This window comes from Erythranthe guttata, chromosome 11, assembly GCF_056151865.1.
Source record: "Erythranthe guttata isolate IM_541 chromosome 11, IM_541, whole genome shotgun sequence".
In the NCBI taxonomy this organism is placed as follows: Eukaryota; Viridiplantae; Streptophyta; class Magnoliopsida; order Lamiales; family Phrymaceae; genus Erythranthe; species Erythranthe guttata.
This window is the reverse complement of record NC_142543.1, coordinates 7,347,495-7,364,246: the sequence shown is the minus strand read 5'-3', so window position 1 is coordinate 7,364,246 and position 16,752 is coordinate 7,347,495. Positions and strand designations below refer to the sequence as shown.

The window sequence follows — 16,752 nt, the reverse complement described above, 5'->3', positions numbered from 1 at the left end:
ATTTTATATAAAAATTGAAATAGTATGCTACCTAACTACTATTCGTTTCTTAAAAAAAAAACTAGTTAAAATTTAGAGGCCTTAGGATATAGGTCCCTGGTGAGAAAACTTATTTGAACTAAATGACAAGTCTAACTAACATCTGCTTCACATCATTTATAAAATCCATTCCAAAAAATGTCCCTCCACTAAAAAATTCAAATTATTCATTAAGTAAATTCCAAAGTGCATTTATCATTGTATTTATTATGCATTTAATATTTTCATATTTCCATCTAATATTTTCTTTATTTATAATATCCGTTTGTTTTCCTTTTTTTTCTTTATTCATTTTAGCATTTATACACTGTTATAAAAATTTATTTTTTTTCCCTTTTTTTCTACATAATATCGAGAATTACCAGGAAAAAAAAGATTAAATTTGGGCTTGTCAAATTAATTTTTTCTACATATTATTTTTTTTTTCCTTTTTTTTTCCTTTTTTTCTTCATTTTAGCATTTTATACACTAATATTTAATATTTTCATATTTCCATCTAATATTTTTTTTTTCCTTTTTTAACTAAGGATATAATTAAAAGATTAAATTTGGGCTTGTCATTTAATTCAAATTAGGTTTCCTTTGAGGGACTCATGGCATATTACCCCTAAAATTTAGTATACTCTTTATTTATGTCAAAAATATTTTCAATTGCTTTCATTAATAATGATTAATAATGATTAATTTACGTTACGTTAAGAGTTTATATGTTATAATTTTATTTAAGAAATATTTTATATTAGGTAAATTAAGAACTATTTAAAATACTTATATCTTAAATGTCTTAATTCCACTTTGCACCCTCGAAATAGAGTATTTTGGCACTTTGCACCCTTGAAAAACAATAATAGCACTTTGCACCCTCAAAACACAATAAATCATGGACAATGCACCATGAATTGAATAATAAAGAGAATTTCATTTTTTATTGGGTTTTTCTTTTGGGGTTCAAAATAACAAAATAAATTGTTATTTTTTTCAACCTCCAATCTAATTTCGAGCGCACGGTAAAACAAGAAATTATGATTGAAAGTTGCCCTCACGCAGAATCGAACTGCGGACCTTCAGTTTACAAGACTGACGCTCTACCACTGAGCTATAAGGGCATCAATGCTTACATTGAGAGTTGAACTCAAGACCTCCCGCTTACTAAACGGGTGCTCTAACCAAACCAACTGAGCTATGAAAGCTTTCGAGAATGAATTTGTATTTGTATTTGTTTCTCTACGAAGCATTGCAACCTTCTATGGATAGATTCTACCGCCTGTAAATAAAGGCAGAATATGGCCAATTCGGTACCTAATTTAATTGGTAATTACGAGATAGTTCTTCTCATTCTTCTTTTCCTTTGTCAAAGTTTCGTTCGTTGTTCAACTTCGCCGTGGGTCGAATATTAGTGCAATTATTTGATAATTGCTTGTTATACCTTAGGAGATTACCGAGAAGAAATTGTTGCACCATCGGCAGCCCGGAAATGTTGTCTTACGAGAACTGTTTCGGCAAACCTCAATCAATTCTACATTTTTCACAAATTCCATTTTTCGTTTTCTTTTTTAAAACAAGTGAGTACAAGCACTGGCGGAACTTGATAGGGGCATGGGGGGGCCGTTGACCCCCCAAGAAAAAAAAAAATTACATATTTGGTATTAAATTTTTTGAATATTATTTTTGGCCCCTCCAAAGTTTTTGTAAATATTTATCTTGACCCATTAATTTTTTTGTCTTTTCTCCAAAATCTTATATAAATTATAGATAAATATATCATATTTAATATAAAATAAGATGGTTAAAACTTATATTATTTTAAATAAAATTTATGAATATTACTTATTTTTGAATTTTTTTTATCTAACACCCTAAAAAAAAGATGAGATCGTGCCATGAATCTCCAAAATATTAAGTGTAGGAAAACCTAGACCTGGCATTCGAACCCAAGTCAAGCAAAAATCTTTCAAAACACAAGGAAATCATATCCAATTGATTATTCAAAATATAATTTCCATAACATCTCAACCATAATCACAGCCCCCGCCCGCACAGCCCCCACCACGCCTCCACCCGTCGCCGCGCCTCCACCACACTCCATCGATCCACCGCCCCTGCTCTTGCTCCCTCCATCGCCGACGGCAACGGTTTCCTTCATGCAACTACTGAAGAAAAAGAGAAAGATAGAGAGATGAGAGAAAAAACGAGAGAGAAAGGGAGATAGAGAGAAAACATGAGAGATAGAGAGAACGTGTGAACGTGTGAGAGAGAAAGATTGAGTGAGAGAACGTGTGAGAGAGAAAAAAAAAAATCTAAATTGAACATGAATGTATAGGTTTATAGGATTTAGGTTATAAAGGTAAGATGGGGATTAAAAAAATTAGGGATGTGGCTATATATTATTTCAAACTAAGGATATAATTAAAAGATTAAATTTGGGCTTATCATTTAATTCAAATTAGGTTTCCTTTGAGGGACTCATGGCATATTACCCCTAAAATTTATTATACTCTTTATTTATGTCAAAAATATTTTCAATTACTTTCATTAATAATGATATAATTTACGTTACGTTAAGAGTTTTTATGTTATAATTTTATTTAAGAAATATTTTATATTAGGTAAATTAAGAACTTATATTTAAAATACTTATATCTTAAATGTCTTAATCCCACTTTGCACCATCGAAATAGAGTATTTTGGCACTTTGCACCCTCGAAATAGAGTATTTTGGCACGTTGCACCCTTGAAAAACAATAATAGCACTTTGCACCCTCAAAACACAATAAATTATGGACAATGCACCATCAATTGAATAATAAGGAGAATTTCATTTTTTATTGGTTTTTCTTTTGGGGTTCAAAATAACAAAATAATATATTATTTTTTCAACCTCCAACCTAATTTCGAGAGCACAAAGTGTGAAAAAAAATAATTACACCGAATTGTTAAAATACTGATTGGTTAAGTAAATCCGATAAACTTTAACTAGTGAAGGTTCAAGATGAGATATTTCACCTATCCCGATGTTTTATTATTCACTAGAGGAAATTTGACTAATATATAGATCTTATGCGATAAGATTGGAAGAACAATTTTATTCATATGGGGATTGTCGTTTGGGGGCATTTAGTACTTAGTCAAATTATTTGAGCCAAAACTCAAATAATAAAATGTTTTTCCCAAACCAAATAAATTATTAACTAGCCTATGTTTCGCATGGTAAAACAAGAAATTATGATTGAAAGTTGCCCTCACGCAGGATCGAACTGCGGACCTTCAGTTTACAAGACTGACGCTCTACCACTGAGCTATAAGGGCATTAATGCTTTCATTGAGAGTTGAACTCAAGACCTCCCGCTTACTAAACGGGTGCTCTAACCAACTGAGCTATGAAAGCTTTCGAGAATGAATTTGTATTTGTATTTGTTTCTTTACGAAGCATTGCAACCTTCTATGGATAGATTCTACCGCCTGTAAATAAAGGCAGAATTTGGCCAATTCGGTACCTAATTTAATTGGTAATTACGAGATAGTTCTTCTCATTCTTCTTTTCCTTTGTCAAAGTTTCGTTCGTTGTTCAACTTCGCCGTGGGTCGAATATTAGTGCAATTATTTGATAATTGCTTGTTATACCTGTTAAGTGTATATTTTTACACTTTATCGTATCTTTTTATTTGAGCTTTTGGTGTGTTTTAATGATAATTGGTGCTTAAAAAGTTGATTTATTGTATTTTAGGTACAAATTGAAGAATTGGAAAAGTATGGGGTCAAAACTGCAATTTTGGCGAAAATATGGGTCAAAAGTGAAAATATCAAAATTCTGAAGAAACAAGGCTCGGACCCCCGTCCCAGTTTTAGTGCAAATTATGGGACCCCCGTCCCATACTCCGAAGTTGCGCGGAAAAGGGATTTTAATTGCACAAGGAAACTGCCTTCTTCCCCAAGTTCTTCACCCTATATAAGACCAATCCAAGCACACAATTAGGGATCTTTTTACGCAATTTCAAGAGCAACAAAGCAATAACGAAGACGAAGAATTCGAAGACTCCAAGCAAAGATTTATCGTCTATGATTTATTTTATTTGCGTTTTTGCTTTAATCATGAGTAGCTAAATTACTTATTTCTAGGATTTTATTTGGAACCCTATGTGGGTTTTGTGAACCCAATTCTATGATTTTATGCAAGTTTTAATTCCGGATTATTTCTTCTACTTGTTTTATTAAGTGCATGAACTTGATCAACTTATGTGCTTTTATGTTATTGTTAATCGCATGAATCGGAAGATCGGGTTAATAATTAGAACTGTGGTAGAAGAGCCTTTGTGGTATTAACATAGGAATATAGTTAATCTCTTAGGTAGCCATTATTGAGATTTGTGCTTAACGCTGTGTTCTAGAATTAATTGCATAGGAATATAGTAATTGAATCTAGAGTATTAGAATCGTAATACACGCGGAAGCGGGTTATGATTATTTTAGCATCTCAGGTTAATAATCCGGGTTAATTGCTTGCATAATTGAAGGAATTGGGGGAATAATAATCACATAGGGGGAAGAATAAAATCCTAGGCTCGTTTACTCTGATAAATCTTCGTGTTTAATTTGCTTTCTTGCTTTGTCGTTTTAATTTGCTTTTTAATTTATTTTAGTTAATTCTCTCTAAAGTCGACTGTGTAGGGTGGGCTTGATAATAATTGGTAGAATTTAGCGTCTAGGATTAGATAATTAAATATTCCCTGTGGGTTCGATATCCGGACTTTTAGTCCACTATATTACTTGTACGATACGTGCACTTGCGTGTAGGTTTTCGCCCAACAAGTTTTTGGCGCCGTTGCCGGGGATTATTTTAATTATTTATTTTATTCTAGCTCTAAATTTGAACAATTTTCACGATTCACCCATTTAATTTTTGTTTTATTTTATTTTTTGCTTTAGGTACGGTGTATGCCTAGGAGACTCGATCTTGCTAGAGAGCCGTTTGATCCCGAAATCGAACGCACTTTTCGAGCCGCTAGGAGACGTCAACACGCAACCAATACAATGGAGGACGAAGAACGCATACGCGCAGAGGGTAATTTACTCGGGGCCAACGGAAACCAAGTCCAAGATCCACCCCATCAACTTCCAGTACAGCCAGCAGTTAGGCCACGGGCACTTCAAGACTACATAATCCCGACTCATGACGGATTCCGCCCGAGCATCCAATATCCACCCATTGAGGCGCACAATTTTGAGATCAAGCAAGGCCTCTTGACGATGCTCCAAAATAACGGGTTATTTAGTGGATTGGCAGGTGAAGATCCCCATCTTCACATTGTCAATTTTCTAGATACCTGTAACTCCCACCGTCAAAACGGCGTTTCCCAAGAGGCGCTTCAATTAATTCTCTTCAAGCACTCCCTACAAGGAAGAGCTCGCCAGTGGTTGATGTCCCAAGCCCCCCACTCTATCTCGTCATGGCCTCAACTCCTCAACCTTTTCATGAAAGTCTATAGCTCACCCGAGAAGGACGAGAGAATCCGGCGAGAAATTCACAATTTTGTCCAAGAGCAAGGCGAGCAATTATACGAGGCATGGGAGAGATTTAAGACCCTTTTGAGGCAATGTCCAACACATGGAGTCGAACAATGGCGGCAAATCCACATCTTCTACCAAGGGATTAACGAGAACGCACGAACCGTCTTAGATGCATCCACCGGAGGTAATTTTATGAGTCAATCGATACCGGATGCATTTATCATGTTGGATCAAATTGCACAAAATAGGTTTGCCAAGTCAAGCGAGAGGACGGTTAGTGGAGCCAAGAAAGTTCCCGGAGTGTTGGAGTTAGATGCAATTACGGCCCTTCAAGCTCAAGTGACCCAAATTGCTCAACAAAATCAACTCCTTCTGCAGCACATCAAAGCAAGTCCACCACAACAAGTTCAAGTAGTTGATTCTCCATGTTGTGAAATTTGCGGTGGAAATCACTACATGCTCCAATGCCAACAAGATGTGGAGTCGCTCAACTACGTCAACAACGCGCCTCGCCAATTCCAAAATCAAGGTTGGAGATCACAAGGGCAATATGGAGGAAATCAACAAGGCCAAGGATATCAAAGACCTCAAGGTCAATTCCAAAATCAAGCCCCTCCTCAACAAAGCTATCAAGGCAACAATCCACCAGCCCAAAAATCGAACACAGATGAGATATTGGCCCAATTCATGACCGCTACCCAAGCCTCGTTGCGAAATTTGGAGAACCAAGTCGCTCAATTAGCTTTGAATCGAGAGAACCGGCCGCAAGGAGCATTGCCATCAAACACGGAGGACCCAAGAAAAAGGCAAAACGAGCAAGTACAAGCAGTGAGTCTACGTAACGGACGACAATTGGAAGAAGCCCCGAGAAAAGAGATAAATAATGGAAAAACAAAGGCGACCGAGGTGGCGGAAGAGGACACACACGTTCAAGGCGAAACTTCAAGGGCGAAAGTTACACCGGCTCCTCCCATCCCATACCCACAAAGGTTCCAACCACCGAAGTTAAATGCCGAATACCAAAGCTTTCTCAACAAGATGAAGGAAATCCGTATCAATATCCCCCTCATCGAAGCACTCCAACAAATGCCAAAGTGGGTGAAGTTTGTCAAAGAACTCGTAACAAAGGGACGAAAATTGCAAGGAAACGAGATGATTCAACTCACCGAACAGTGTAGTGCAATCCTTACGAGACCTCTCCCTCAAAAACTCGGTGATCCAGGTAAGTTTACTATCCCTTGTACAATAGGAGATAAATTTTTTCGATCACTCATTGATTTAGGGGCTAGCATCAACCTTATGCCTTTTTCTACATATAAGAGTCTTGGGTTGGGGGAAATTGAACCAACGGCTATAACACTCCAATTAGCCGATAGGTCTCTAGTCTACCCAAAGGGGGTTTTAGAAGATGTCTTAGTGAAGGTTGACGAATTTATTCTTCCTGCTGATTTTGTGATTCTTGATATGGATGAAGATAGAGAAATCCCAATTATTTTGGGAAGGCCGTTTTTAGCTACTTCACGTACTGTTATTGATTGTGCTAGTGGGGATCTCACCATGACGGTGCATGACCAAACTATTAAATTTAACGTTTTTAATGCAATTAAGCGGCCGCACAATTCTAATGAGTGTTTTTCTATCGATTTAGTGGAGTCTTGTTCTTTTGAAAACTTTGATTCGTTACACTTGGATTCTTTGGAGGCATCTTTGGTTGTAGGTAACGACTGTGGAGATGAAAGAGTGGAGGAGCAAATTTGTTGGTTAGATTCCGGTGATTTTCTCACCCGGCAAAAGTTTGAAAGTTTGGATTTGGCCACCCTTACCACCCCCAAGGCATTCAAAACATCATTGGAGGAACCACCACAGCTTGAGATGAAAGAATTACCCGGACACCTCAAATATGCCTACCTCGGTAAGAATGACACTTTGCCGGTGATTATCTCACAATCTCTATCTACTTTGCAGGAACAAAGGTTATTGGAAGTACTGCGGGAACACAAGACGGCGCTTGGATGGAAAATTGCGGATATCAAGGGAATTAGCCCTTCATTGTGTATGCACAAAATCATCTTAGATGATCAACAACATCCGTCAGTAGAGCACCAAAGGCGTCTCAACCCCATCATGAAAGAGGTAGTCAAGAAGGAAATTCTCAAGTGGCTCGACGCAGGTATTATTTATCCGATTTCTTATAGCGCATGGGTAAGCCCCGTTCAATGTGTTCCTAAGAAAGGAGGTATGACAGTTATCCGTAATGCAAATAATGAATTAATTCCATCTAGAACCACAACGGGTTGGCGAATTTGCATGGACTATAGGAAATTAAATAAAGCCACTAAAAAGGATCACTTTCCTTTACCTTTTATTGATCAAATGCTTGATAGATTGGCAGGTAAAGAATTTTATTGTTTTTTAGATGGATATTCGGGATATAATCAAATAGCCATTGCACCGGATGATCAACACAAAACCACATTTACATGCCCTTATGGTACTTTTGCATTTAGACGCATGCCTTTTGGTTTATGTAATGCACCCGCTACTTTTCAGCGGTGCATGATGGCTATTTTCACCGATATGGTAGAGAACGGTTTAGAAGTATTTATGGATGACTTCTCTATTTTCGGTGATACCTTTGACACTTGTCTTTGCATGTTGGCTAAGGTTTTGCGCAGGTGTGAAGAAACCAACTTGGTGCTAAATTGGGAGAAGTGCCACTTCATGGTGCACGAAGGAATTGTGCTTGGGCATAAAATCTCGCGAGAAGGCTTGGAAGTGGACAAAGCAAAAATCTCCACAATTGAAAATCTTCCGCCACCTATTTCGGTCAAAGGCATTAGGAGTTTTCTTGGACATGCGGGCTTTTATCGGCGTTTTATCAAAGATTTTTCAAAAGTTGCCAAGCCCCTTTGTAACCTACTCGAGAAGGAGACAAAATTCAATTTTGATGGTGAGTGTCTTCAAGCTTTCAACGAGCTTAAGCAAAGGTTAGTATCCGCTCCTATTATTTGTGTACCGAATTGGGATGAACCGTTTGAGCTTATGTGCGATGCTAGTGATTTTGCGGTTGGCGCCGTTTTAGGTCAAAGGAAAGAGAAAATTTTTCGATCAATTTATTATGCTAGTAAAACTCTTAATGATGCACAATTAAATTACACCACTACGGAAAAAGAGTTATTAGCTGTTGTTTTTGCTTTCGAAAAATTTCGCTCTTACTTGTTAGGACCCAAAGTTGTTGTTTTCACTGATCACGCTGCCCTCAAATATTTGTTCACTAAAAAGGATGCAAAACCTAGACTCATTAGGTGGATTTTAATGTTGCAAGAATTTGATATTGAAATTCGTGATCGAAAGGGTAGTGAAAATCAAATAGCCGATCATCTATCTCGTCTTGAGAAAGATGTAGACGAAAGCGATAGAATTTGCATTAATGAAAATTTCCCTGATGAACAGTTGCTTGCTTTTGATAATAAGGTACCTTGGTTTGCCGATTATGTAAATTATTTGGTTAGTCAAGTGCTTCCACCGAATCTCAATTATCATCAAAAGAGGAAATTTTTGCATGATGTAAAATTTTATTTTTGGGAAGAGCCTTTTCTTTTTAGACAATGCAGTGATTTGTTGGTGCGAAGATGTGTCCCGGAACATGAGCAGCAAGACATACTCTTTCACTGCCATGGTTCGGATTATGGAGGACATTATGGGGGCGAAAGAACAGCACGTAAGGTTCTTCAATCAGGTTTTTTTTGGCCCACTCTTTTTAAAGATTCGTATAAATTTGCTATTACTTGTGATCGGTGCCAACGCACGGGCAATATTTCGGCTCGCCATGAACTCCCATTGAACACGATGATCGAAGTCGAGCCTTTTGATGTTTGGGGTATTGACTTTATGGGACCTTTTGTCCCTTCATTCAATAACCAATACATCTTAGTGGCCGTCGATTACGTTACTAAGTGGGTAGAGGCAATAGCCACCCCTACTAATGATGCATCTGTAGTGTGTGCTTTCTTGAAGAAACAGATTTTCACTAGGTTTGGAGCACCACGGGCAATTATCAGTGATGGTGGATCGCATTTCGTCAATAAACAATTTGACAACTTGATGAGCATATATGGTGTAAAGCACAAGGTTGCGCTCGCGTATCACCCACAAACGAATGGGCAAGCCGAAGTTACGAACCGCGAAATCAAGAATATCTTGGAAAAAGTGGTAGGCCCAACAAGAAAGGATTGGTCGAAAAAACTCGATGATGCACTATGGGCATATCGCACAGCTTTTAAAACGCCATTGGGAATGACCCCTTACCGTGCGGTGTTCGGTAAAGCATGCCACCTACCGTTGGAATTGGAGCATTGTTCTTATTGGGCGCTAAAAAAGATGAATTTCGATTACAAAGAGTGCAAGGAAAGAAGGTTATTGCAACTCAACGAGTTGGACGAATTACGAGAGCAAGCGTACGAGAGCAATTGGTTATACAAAGGCAAAGTCAAAAGGTGGCACGACAACAACATCTTGCACCGTCAATTTCAAAAAGGGCAAGAAGTTCTCTTGTTCAATTCACGACTTCGGTTATTCCCGGGAAAGCTTAAATCAAGATGGTCGGGGCCGTTCATCGTTCAACAAGTCTTTCCACATGGAGCTATAGAAATCAAGGACCGCGAATCGGAACGAGTATTCAAAGTAAATGGAAATCGACTCAAACACTATTGGGGAGATGGTGGCGAACGTCAAGTGGCCGTGGTCACTTTTGCTTGAAATTAAAGAAGCAACGTCCGGCTGAAGACTTTAAACTTAGCGCTTCTCGGGAGGCAACCCGAGCTTTATTGTTTTTCGTATTTTTCTTTAATTTTTCGTTTCGTTTTTAGTATCATAAGCATGCATTCTAACTTCTTATTTGAAATTTACTTTTCAGGGTCGAAAACGTGATCGAGGGTCGAGTCGAGCGTCCGAAAAAAAAAAAAAAAAAAAAAAAAAAAAAAAAAAAAAAAAAAAAAAAATTGAACAAGTGTTGAGACGGCCGTCCCACAAAAAAAGGCATAAAACCGGGACGGCCGTCCCCAAACCAGTGAGGACCGGTAATTTTCGGACGGCCGTCCAAAAAATGGGCACAAGACCCGGACGGCCGTCCCAAAAACAGCAAGGACCGGTTATCTTCGGACGGCCGTCCGAAGAACTAGGCATAAACTGGGACGGCCGTCCCGTGAGCAGTGGTTGGGCAGAAGACTCGGACGGCCGTCCGAGAATTAGGCTAAATAGTGGCACGGCCGTCCGAGGCACATATTGGGCATTATAAACTTCTAAAAATCAGATTTTGCCCCCCATTTCTCCCTAAACCCTTCTCTTTCATCCTCTCAACCTCCTATACACAATTTTCGAATTTTTGAGTTTTTCTTCCGAAAATTCTTCAAATTTCACTCACATAATTCCCCACACACTCTCTAATTCTTATTTTGTGTTGGTATTGACAGGGAGGCTAGAGAATCGAACCAACTTCTTCGAAATTTCATCTTTCAAGGCACGCCCACAAGGTGTTCGACAAATTGCCTCAACCAAAATTGGAGGTCGATTCTCATCCAATTCTCACCGAGTTCATTCCAAAAGTTTTCCCAAATATGACGTCCAACAAACGAGGTCGCACGGAGGAAGCTTCATCTTCCAAGGGCAAAGGCAAAGGCAAGAAAGGTGCCACCAAAACGACTATTCCTTTTCCCGAAAAAGAAGCTTTTAGTGTGGAAGGCGCCGCGGCTCTATTCGATAAACAAGGCAAAAAGACCGTCATCACGGAACGGGCCTTGACAATCACGTTGTCACACTTGGCCAATCTTAACCAAGAAATCATAAGACGGGGATGGCAAAGGGTTTGTGAACCGGAGCCAATTTACAACATATCGATCGTACGAGAGTTTTATGCAAACACGTTGGTGCTCAAGCATCCACGAGAATTCGCAAGTGTGGTACGAAAAATTCATGTTAGTTGGAAGACGGATGATATAAATCGATATTACGGGCTCCCATGGTTGGGTCAAAATTGGCGAGAGATGAGCAACGAAGTCACCAAAGAGCAAATTGGTGAAGTGTTGAGTGATGGGCATCCAAAATGGATCGAATACCCGGACAAAGGAACGTATGAGCTTAGTTGGAAAAGCATCAATTATGAAGGCAAGGCGTGGTTGACGTTTATTTGCGCCAACATAATCCCGACTACATCGTTTAGTCGAATCAACCACGAACGGTGTGCGCTTGCTTATTACATTATCACGGGGAAGCCGGTCGACATCGGGTCAATTATGTCCGATCAAATTTGGCTTTCATTGCGCTACAATACAAAGGGCATCTTCTTCCCTAGCCTCGTCACGGGATTGTGCAAAAGAGAGAAAGTCCCCAAATTGCCCAATGATATCGAGCTCAACATGCGGAAGCCGATTGCCGATTTTGCGGCTTCGCTATTCAAAGAAGCCACCTATGACGAGCCGCAAGCCGCTCTTCAAGCCCGAGACGAGCCCGATGCCTCAAGCTCCCGTTCCGATCGACGATTCCGAAAGAAGATGGAGCGAGAGATGATAATTACTAGGAACCGAGTGACTACCGTCGAGCATAAAGTCAATACGGTGGAGGCACTTCAACGGTGGTCAAGCAAGATGCTACAAGCTATTGTCCAACACTTGGGATGCGGGACGCCCGATTGCATCGAGCCGGTACCTTTACCGGCACCCATTCTTGAGCCCGTACCCGAGCTTTCCGATGAGGATGAGCATGAGAGAGCGAGGGAGGAGCACCCCGATTACACCGACTCCGAATAAATCAGGGGTTTTCTATCCTTAAACTTTGTGCTAATTTCGTTGAGGGCAACGAAAATTTTAAGTTTGGGGGTGAAAAACATGTTATTTTTGTGCTTATTTGTTTTAGTTTGCATGCATTAGGTTTTATTCGTTTTTATTGTTTTTCTCGTTTTTCCGGAATATAAAAAAAAAAAAAAAAAAAAAAAAAAAAAAAAAAAAAAAAAATTTTGCTTGAGTCGAATGCATCGATGATTTATGATGATGAGAGATGATCAATGTTTGATGATGAGATTGCTTGTTTTATGTGATAAGGATTTGATGTTTGTTTAGCTTTCGATTCAACGGGACTTAGAAGCGAATTATTGCTAGGAATCACATTTTGTGCATTGCTTTTGTTGAATGTTTTGTATTTTAAATTTGGAATTAATTTGTGCTAGATCATGCTATGTTCGGTTTTAAAACTCACTTTAGGAAAATTATGATACGAAGTATTGAGTATTTAGTGATTTGGGATATGATTTGGGCCTTCTTTGAACCGTTTGAGCCTTTCAAGCCGACTTTTTTATCGAAATTATCCTTAGAACCTTGATTTGAGCCTCGGAGAAAAGGTGTTCTTTCTTTTAGCCAATGTATAAGGTAGAAAAGTGGAGATTCTTGAAAAATTACCCCTTGGAGTTCAGTCGAAATTTTTTTATAAGGTCCTTCTTCTTCTTCTTCGAAAAAAAAAAAAAAAAAAAAAAAAAAAAAAAAAAAAAAGAAAAAAAAAAGAAGACAAAATATATATGCTTCTATAAATAAAAGGAAATAAAAAGTAAAAAAAAAAGAAGAAGAAGAAGAGAATAGAAGGGAGAAATAAGGACTAGTTGTTGAATTATTTTTGAAAACTCGGTCCATTGCCTCAAAAGCAAAAGTGGAGACTTTTGAACTTTTGAGAATCGAGTTTACTAAAGTCCGTAGAGGTGAATTCATTGTTTCAAACGCCTATCTTTCAAATTTTGGCGTAATCACCTAAATTCAAGAAGAATAGCCACATATACCCATATTTCCTACCTCGAACCAAAGAGCCTAACAATTGAAAGCCACAAAGCCCCAATGATCCCAATAGCTTAATGTTCGATATTAGTAGAGTAGAATAATTTGGTGAGTATTTGGAGTCAAGCATATGCATGTAAGTATAAATTCTTTCTATCTTTAATTTGCAAATATTGGATGCTTGAAGCAATTGTATGAATTGTGGTTTTTGGTAATGGTGAGTGACTAAGTGTTGTTGAATTTTGAGCTTGCGAATGCCTAAGAATTGTCATTATAATTACGAGCTCTGAAAGCGTGAAGTTGATCATTGATCTATGTGATGAGATGTAATAGTTGAGTTATTTGCTTATTGGTAGATTTTGCTTGAGGACAAGCAAAAGTTCAAGTTTGGGGGTGTGTTAAGTGTATATTTTTACACTTTATCGTATCTTTTTATTTGAGCTTTTGGTGTGTTTTAATGATAATTGGTGCTTAAAAAGTTGATTTATTGTATTTTAGGTACAAATTGAAGAATTGGAAAAGTATGGGGTCAAAACTGCAATTTTGGCGAAAATATGGGTCAAAAGTGAAAATATCAAAATTCTGAAGAAACAAGGCTCGGACCCCCGTCCCAGTTTTAGTGCAAATTATGGGACCCCCGTCCCATACTCCGAAGTTGCGCGGAAAAGGGATTTTAATTGCACAAGGAAACTGCCTTCTTCCCCAAGTTCTTCACCCTATATAAGACCAATCCAAGCACACAATTAGGGATCTTTTTACGCAATTTCAAGAGCAACAAAGCAATAACGAAGACGAAGAATTCGAAGACTCCAAGCAAAGATTTATCGTCTATGATTTATTTTATTTGCGTTTTTGCTTTAATCATGAGTAGCTAAATTACTTATTTCTAGGATTTTATTTGGAACCCTATGTGGGTTTTGTGAACCCAATTCTATGATTTTATGCAAGTTTTAATTCCGGATTATTTCTTCTACTTGTTTTATTAAGTGCATGAACTTGATCAACTTATGTGCTTTTATGTTATTGTTAATCGCATGAATCGGAAGATCGGGTTAATAATTAGAACTGTGGTAGAAGAGCCTTTGTGGTATTAACATAGGAATATAGTTAATCTCTTAGGTAGCCATTATTGAGATTTGTGCTTAACGCTGTGTTCTAGAATTAATTGCATAGGAATATAGTAATTGAATCTAGAGTATTAGAATCGTAATACACGCGGAAGCGGGTTATGATTATTTTAGCATCTCAGGTTAATAATCCGGGTTAATTGCTTGCATAATTGAAGGAATTGGGGGAATAATAATCACATAGGGGGAAGAATAAAATCCTAGGCTCGTTTACTCTGATAAATCTTCGTGTTTAATTTGCTTTCTTGCTTTGTCGTTTTAATTTGCTTTTTAATTTATTTTAGTTAATTCTCTCTAAAGTCGACTGTGTAGGGTGGGCTTGATAATAATTGGTAGAATTTAGCGTCTAGGATTAGATAATTAAATATTCCCTGTGGGTTCGATATCCGGACTTTTAGTCCACTATATTACTTGTACGATACGTGCACTTGCGTGTAGGTTTTCGCCCAACAATACCTTAGGAGATTACCGAGAAGAAATTGTTGCACCATCGGCAGCCCGGAAATGTTGTCTTACGAGAACTGTTTCGGCAAACCTCAATCAATTCTACATTTTTCACAAATTCCATTTTTCGTTTTCTTTTTTAAAACAAGTGAGTACAAGCACTGGCGGAACTTGATAGGGGCATGGGGGGGCCGTTGACCCCCCAAGAAAAAAAAAATTAGATATTTGGTATTAAATTTTTTGAATATTATTTTTGGCCCCTCCAAAGTTTTTGTAAATATTTATCTTGACCCATTAATTTTTTTGTCTTTTCTCCAAAATCTTATATAAATTATAGATAAATATATCATATTTAATATAAAATATAAAATAAGATGGTTAAAACTTATATTATTTTAAATAAAATTTATGAATATTACTTATTTTTGAATTTTTTTTATCTAACACCTTAAAAAAAAGATGAGATCGTGCCATGAATCTCCAAAATATTAAGTGTAGGAAAACCTAGACCTGGCATTCGAACCCAAGTCAAGCAAAAATCTTTCAAAACACAAGGAAATCATATCCAATTGATTATTCAAAATATAATTTCCATAACATCTCAACCATAATCACAGCCCCCGCCCGCACAGCCCCCACCACGCCTCCACCCGTCGCCGCGCCTCCACCACACTCCATCGATCCACCGCCCCTGCTCTTGCTCCCTCCATCGCCGACGGCAACGGTTTCCTTCATGCAACTACTGAAGAAAAAGAGAAAGATAGAGAGATGAGAGAAAAAACGAGAGAGAAAGGGAGATAGAGAGAAAACATGAGAGATAGAGAGAACGTGTGAACGTGTGAGAGAGAAAGATTGAGTGAGAGAACGTGTGAGAGAGAAAAAAAAAAAAATCTAAATTGAACATGAATGTATAGGTTTATAGGATTTAGGTTATAAAGGTAAGATGGGGATTAAAAAAATTAGGGATGTGGCTATATATTATTTCAAACTAAGGATATAATTAAAAGATTAAATTTGGGCTTATCATTTAATTCAAATTAGGTTTCCTTTGAGGGACTCATGGCATATTACCCCTAAAATTTATTATACTCTTTATTTATGTCAAAAATATTTTCAATTACTTTCATTAATAATGATATAATTTACGTTACGTTAAGAGTTTTTATGTTATAATTTTATTTAAGAAATATTTTATATTAGGTAAATTAAGAACTTATATTTAAAATACTTATATCTTAAATGTCTTAATCCCACTTTGCACCATCGAAATAGAGTATTTTGTTGCACCCTCGAAATAGAGTATTTTGGCACGTTGCACCCTTGAAAAACAATAATAGCACTTTGCACCCTCAAAACACAATAAATCATGGACAATGCACCATCAATTGAATAATAAGGAGAATTTCATTTTTTATTGGGTTTTTCTTATGGGGTTCAAAATAACAAAATAATATATTATTTTTTCAACCTCCAACCTAATTTCGAGAGCACAAAGTGTGAAAAAAATAATTACACCGAATTGTTAAAATACTGATTGGTTAAGTAAATCCGATAAACTTTAACTAGTGAAGGTTCAAGATGAGATATTTCACCTATCCCGATGTTTTATTATTCACTAGAGGAAATTTGACTAATATATAGATCTTATGCGATAAGATTGGAAGAACAATTTTATTCATATGGGGATTGTCGTTTGGGGGCATTTAGTACTTAGTCAAATTATTTGAGCCAAAACTCAAATAATAAAATGTTTTTCCCAAACCAAATAAATTATTAACTAGCCTATGTTTCGCTTGGTAACACAAGAAATTATGTTTGAAAGT

General features: G+C 37.4%; 4 non-coding genes across 4 annotated transcripts; all 4 read right to left on the bottom strand.

Moving 5' to 3' along the window:
• Nucleotides 1-1,073: 1,073 nt before the first annotated feature.
• Nucleotides 1,074-1,145, bottom strand: TRNAT-UGU (transfer RNA threonine (anticodon UGU)). Its single transcript has one exon. It is a non-coding gene; the product is annotated as a tRNA-Thr (tRNA).
• A 5-nt stretch (nt 1,146-1,150) lies between these two features.
• TRNAT-AGU (transfer RNA threonine (anticodon AGU)) lies at nt 1,151-1,229 on the bottom strand. Its single transcript has one exon. It is a non-coding gene; the product is annotated as a tRNA-Thr (tRNA).
• Nucleotides 1,230-3,273: 2,044 nt separating this feature from the next.
• Nucleotides 3,274-3,345, bottom strand: TRNAT-UGU (transfer RNA threonine (anticodon UGU)). The gene has a single exon. It is a non-coding gene; the product is annotated as a tRNA-Thr (tRNA).
• Nucleotides 3,346-3,350: 5 nt separating this feature from the next.
• Nucleotides 3,351-3,424, bottom strand: TRNAT-AGU (transfer RNA threonine (anticodon AGU)). Its single transcript has one exon. It is a non-coding gene; the product is annotated as a tRNA-Thr (tRNA).
• Between the last annotated feature and the right edge of the window lie 13,328 nt (nt 3,425-16,752).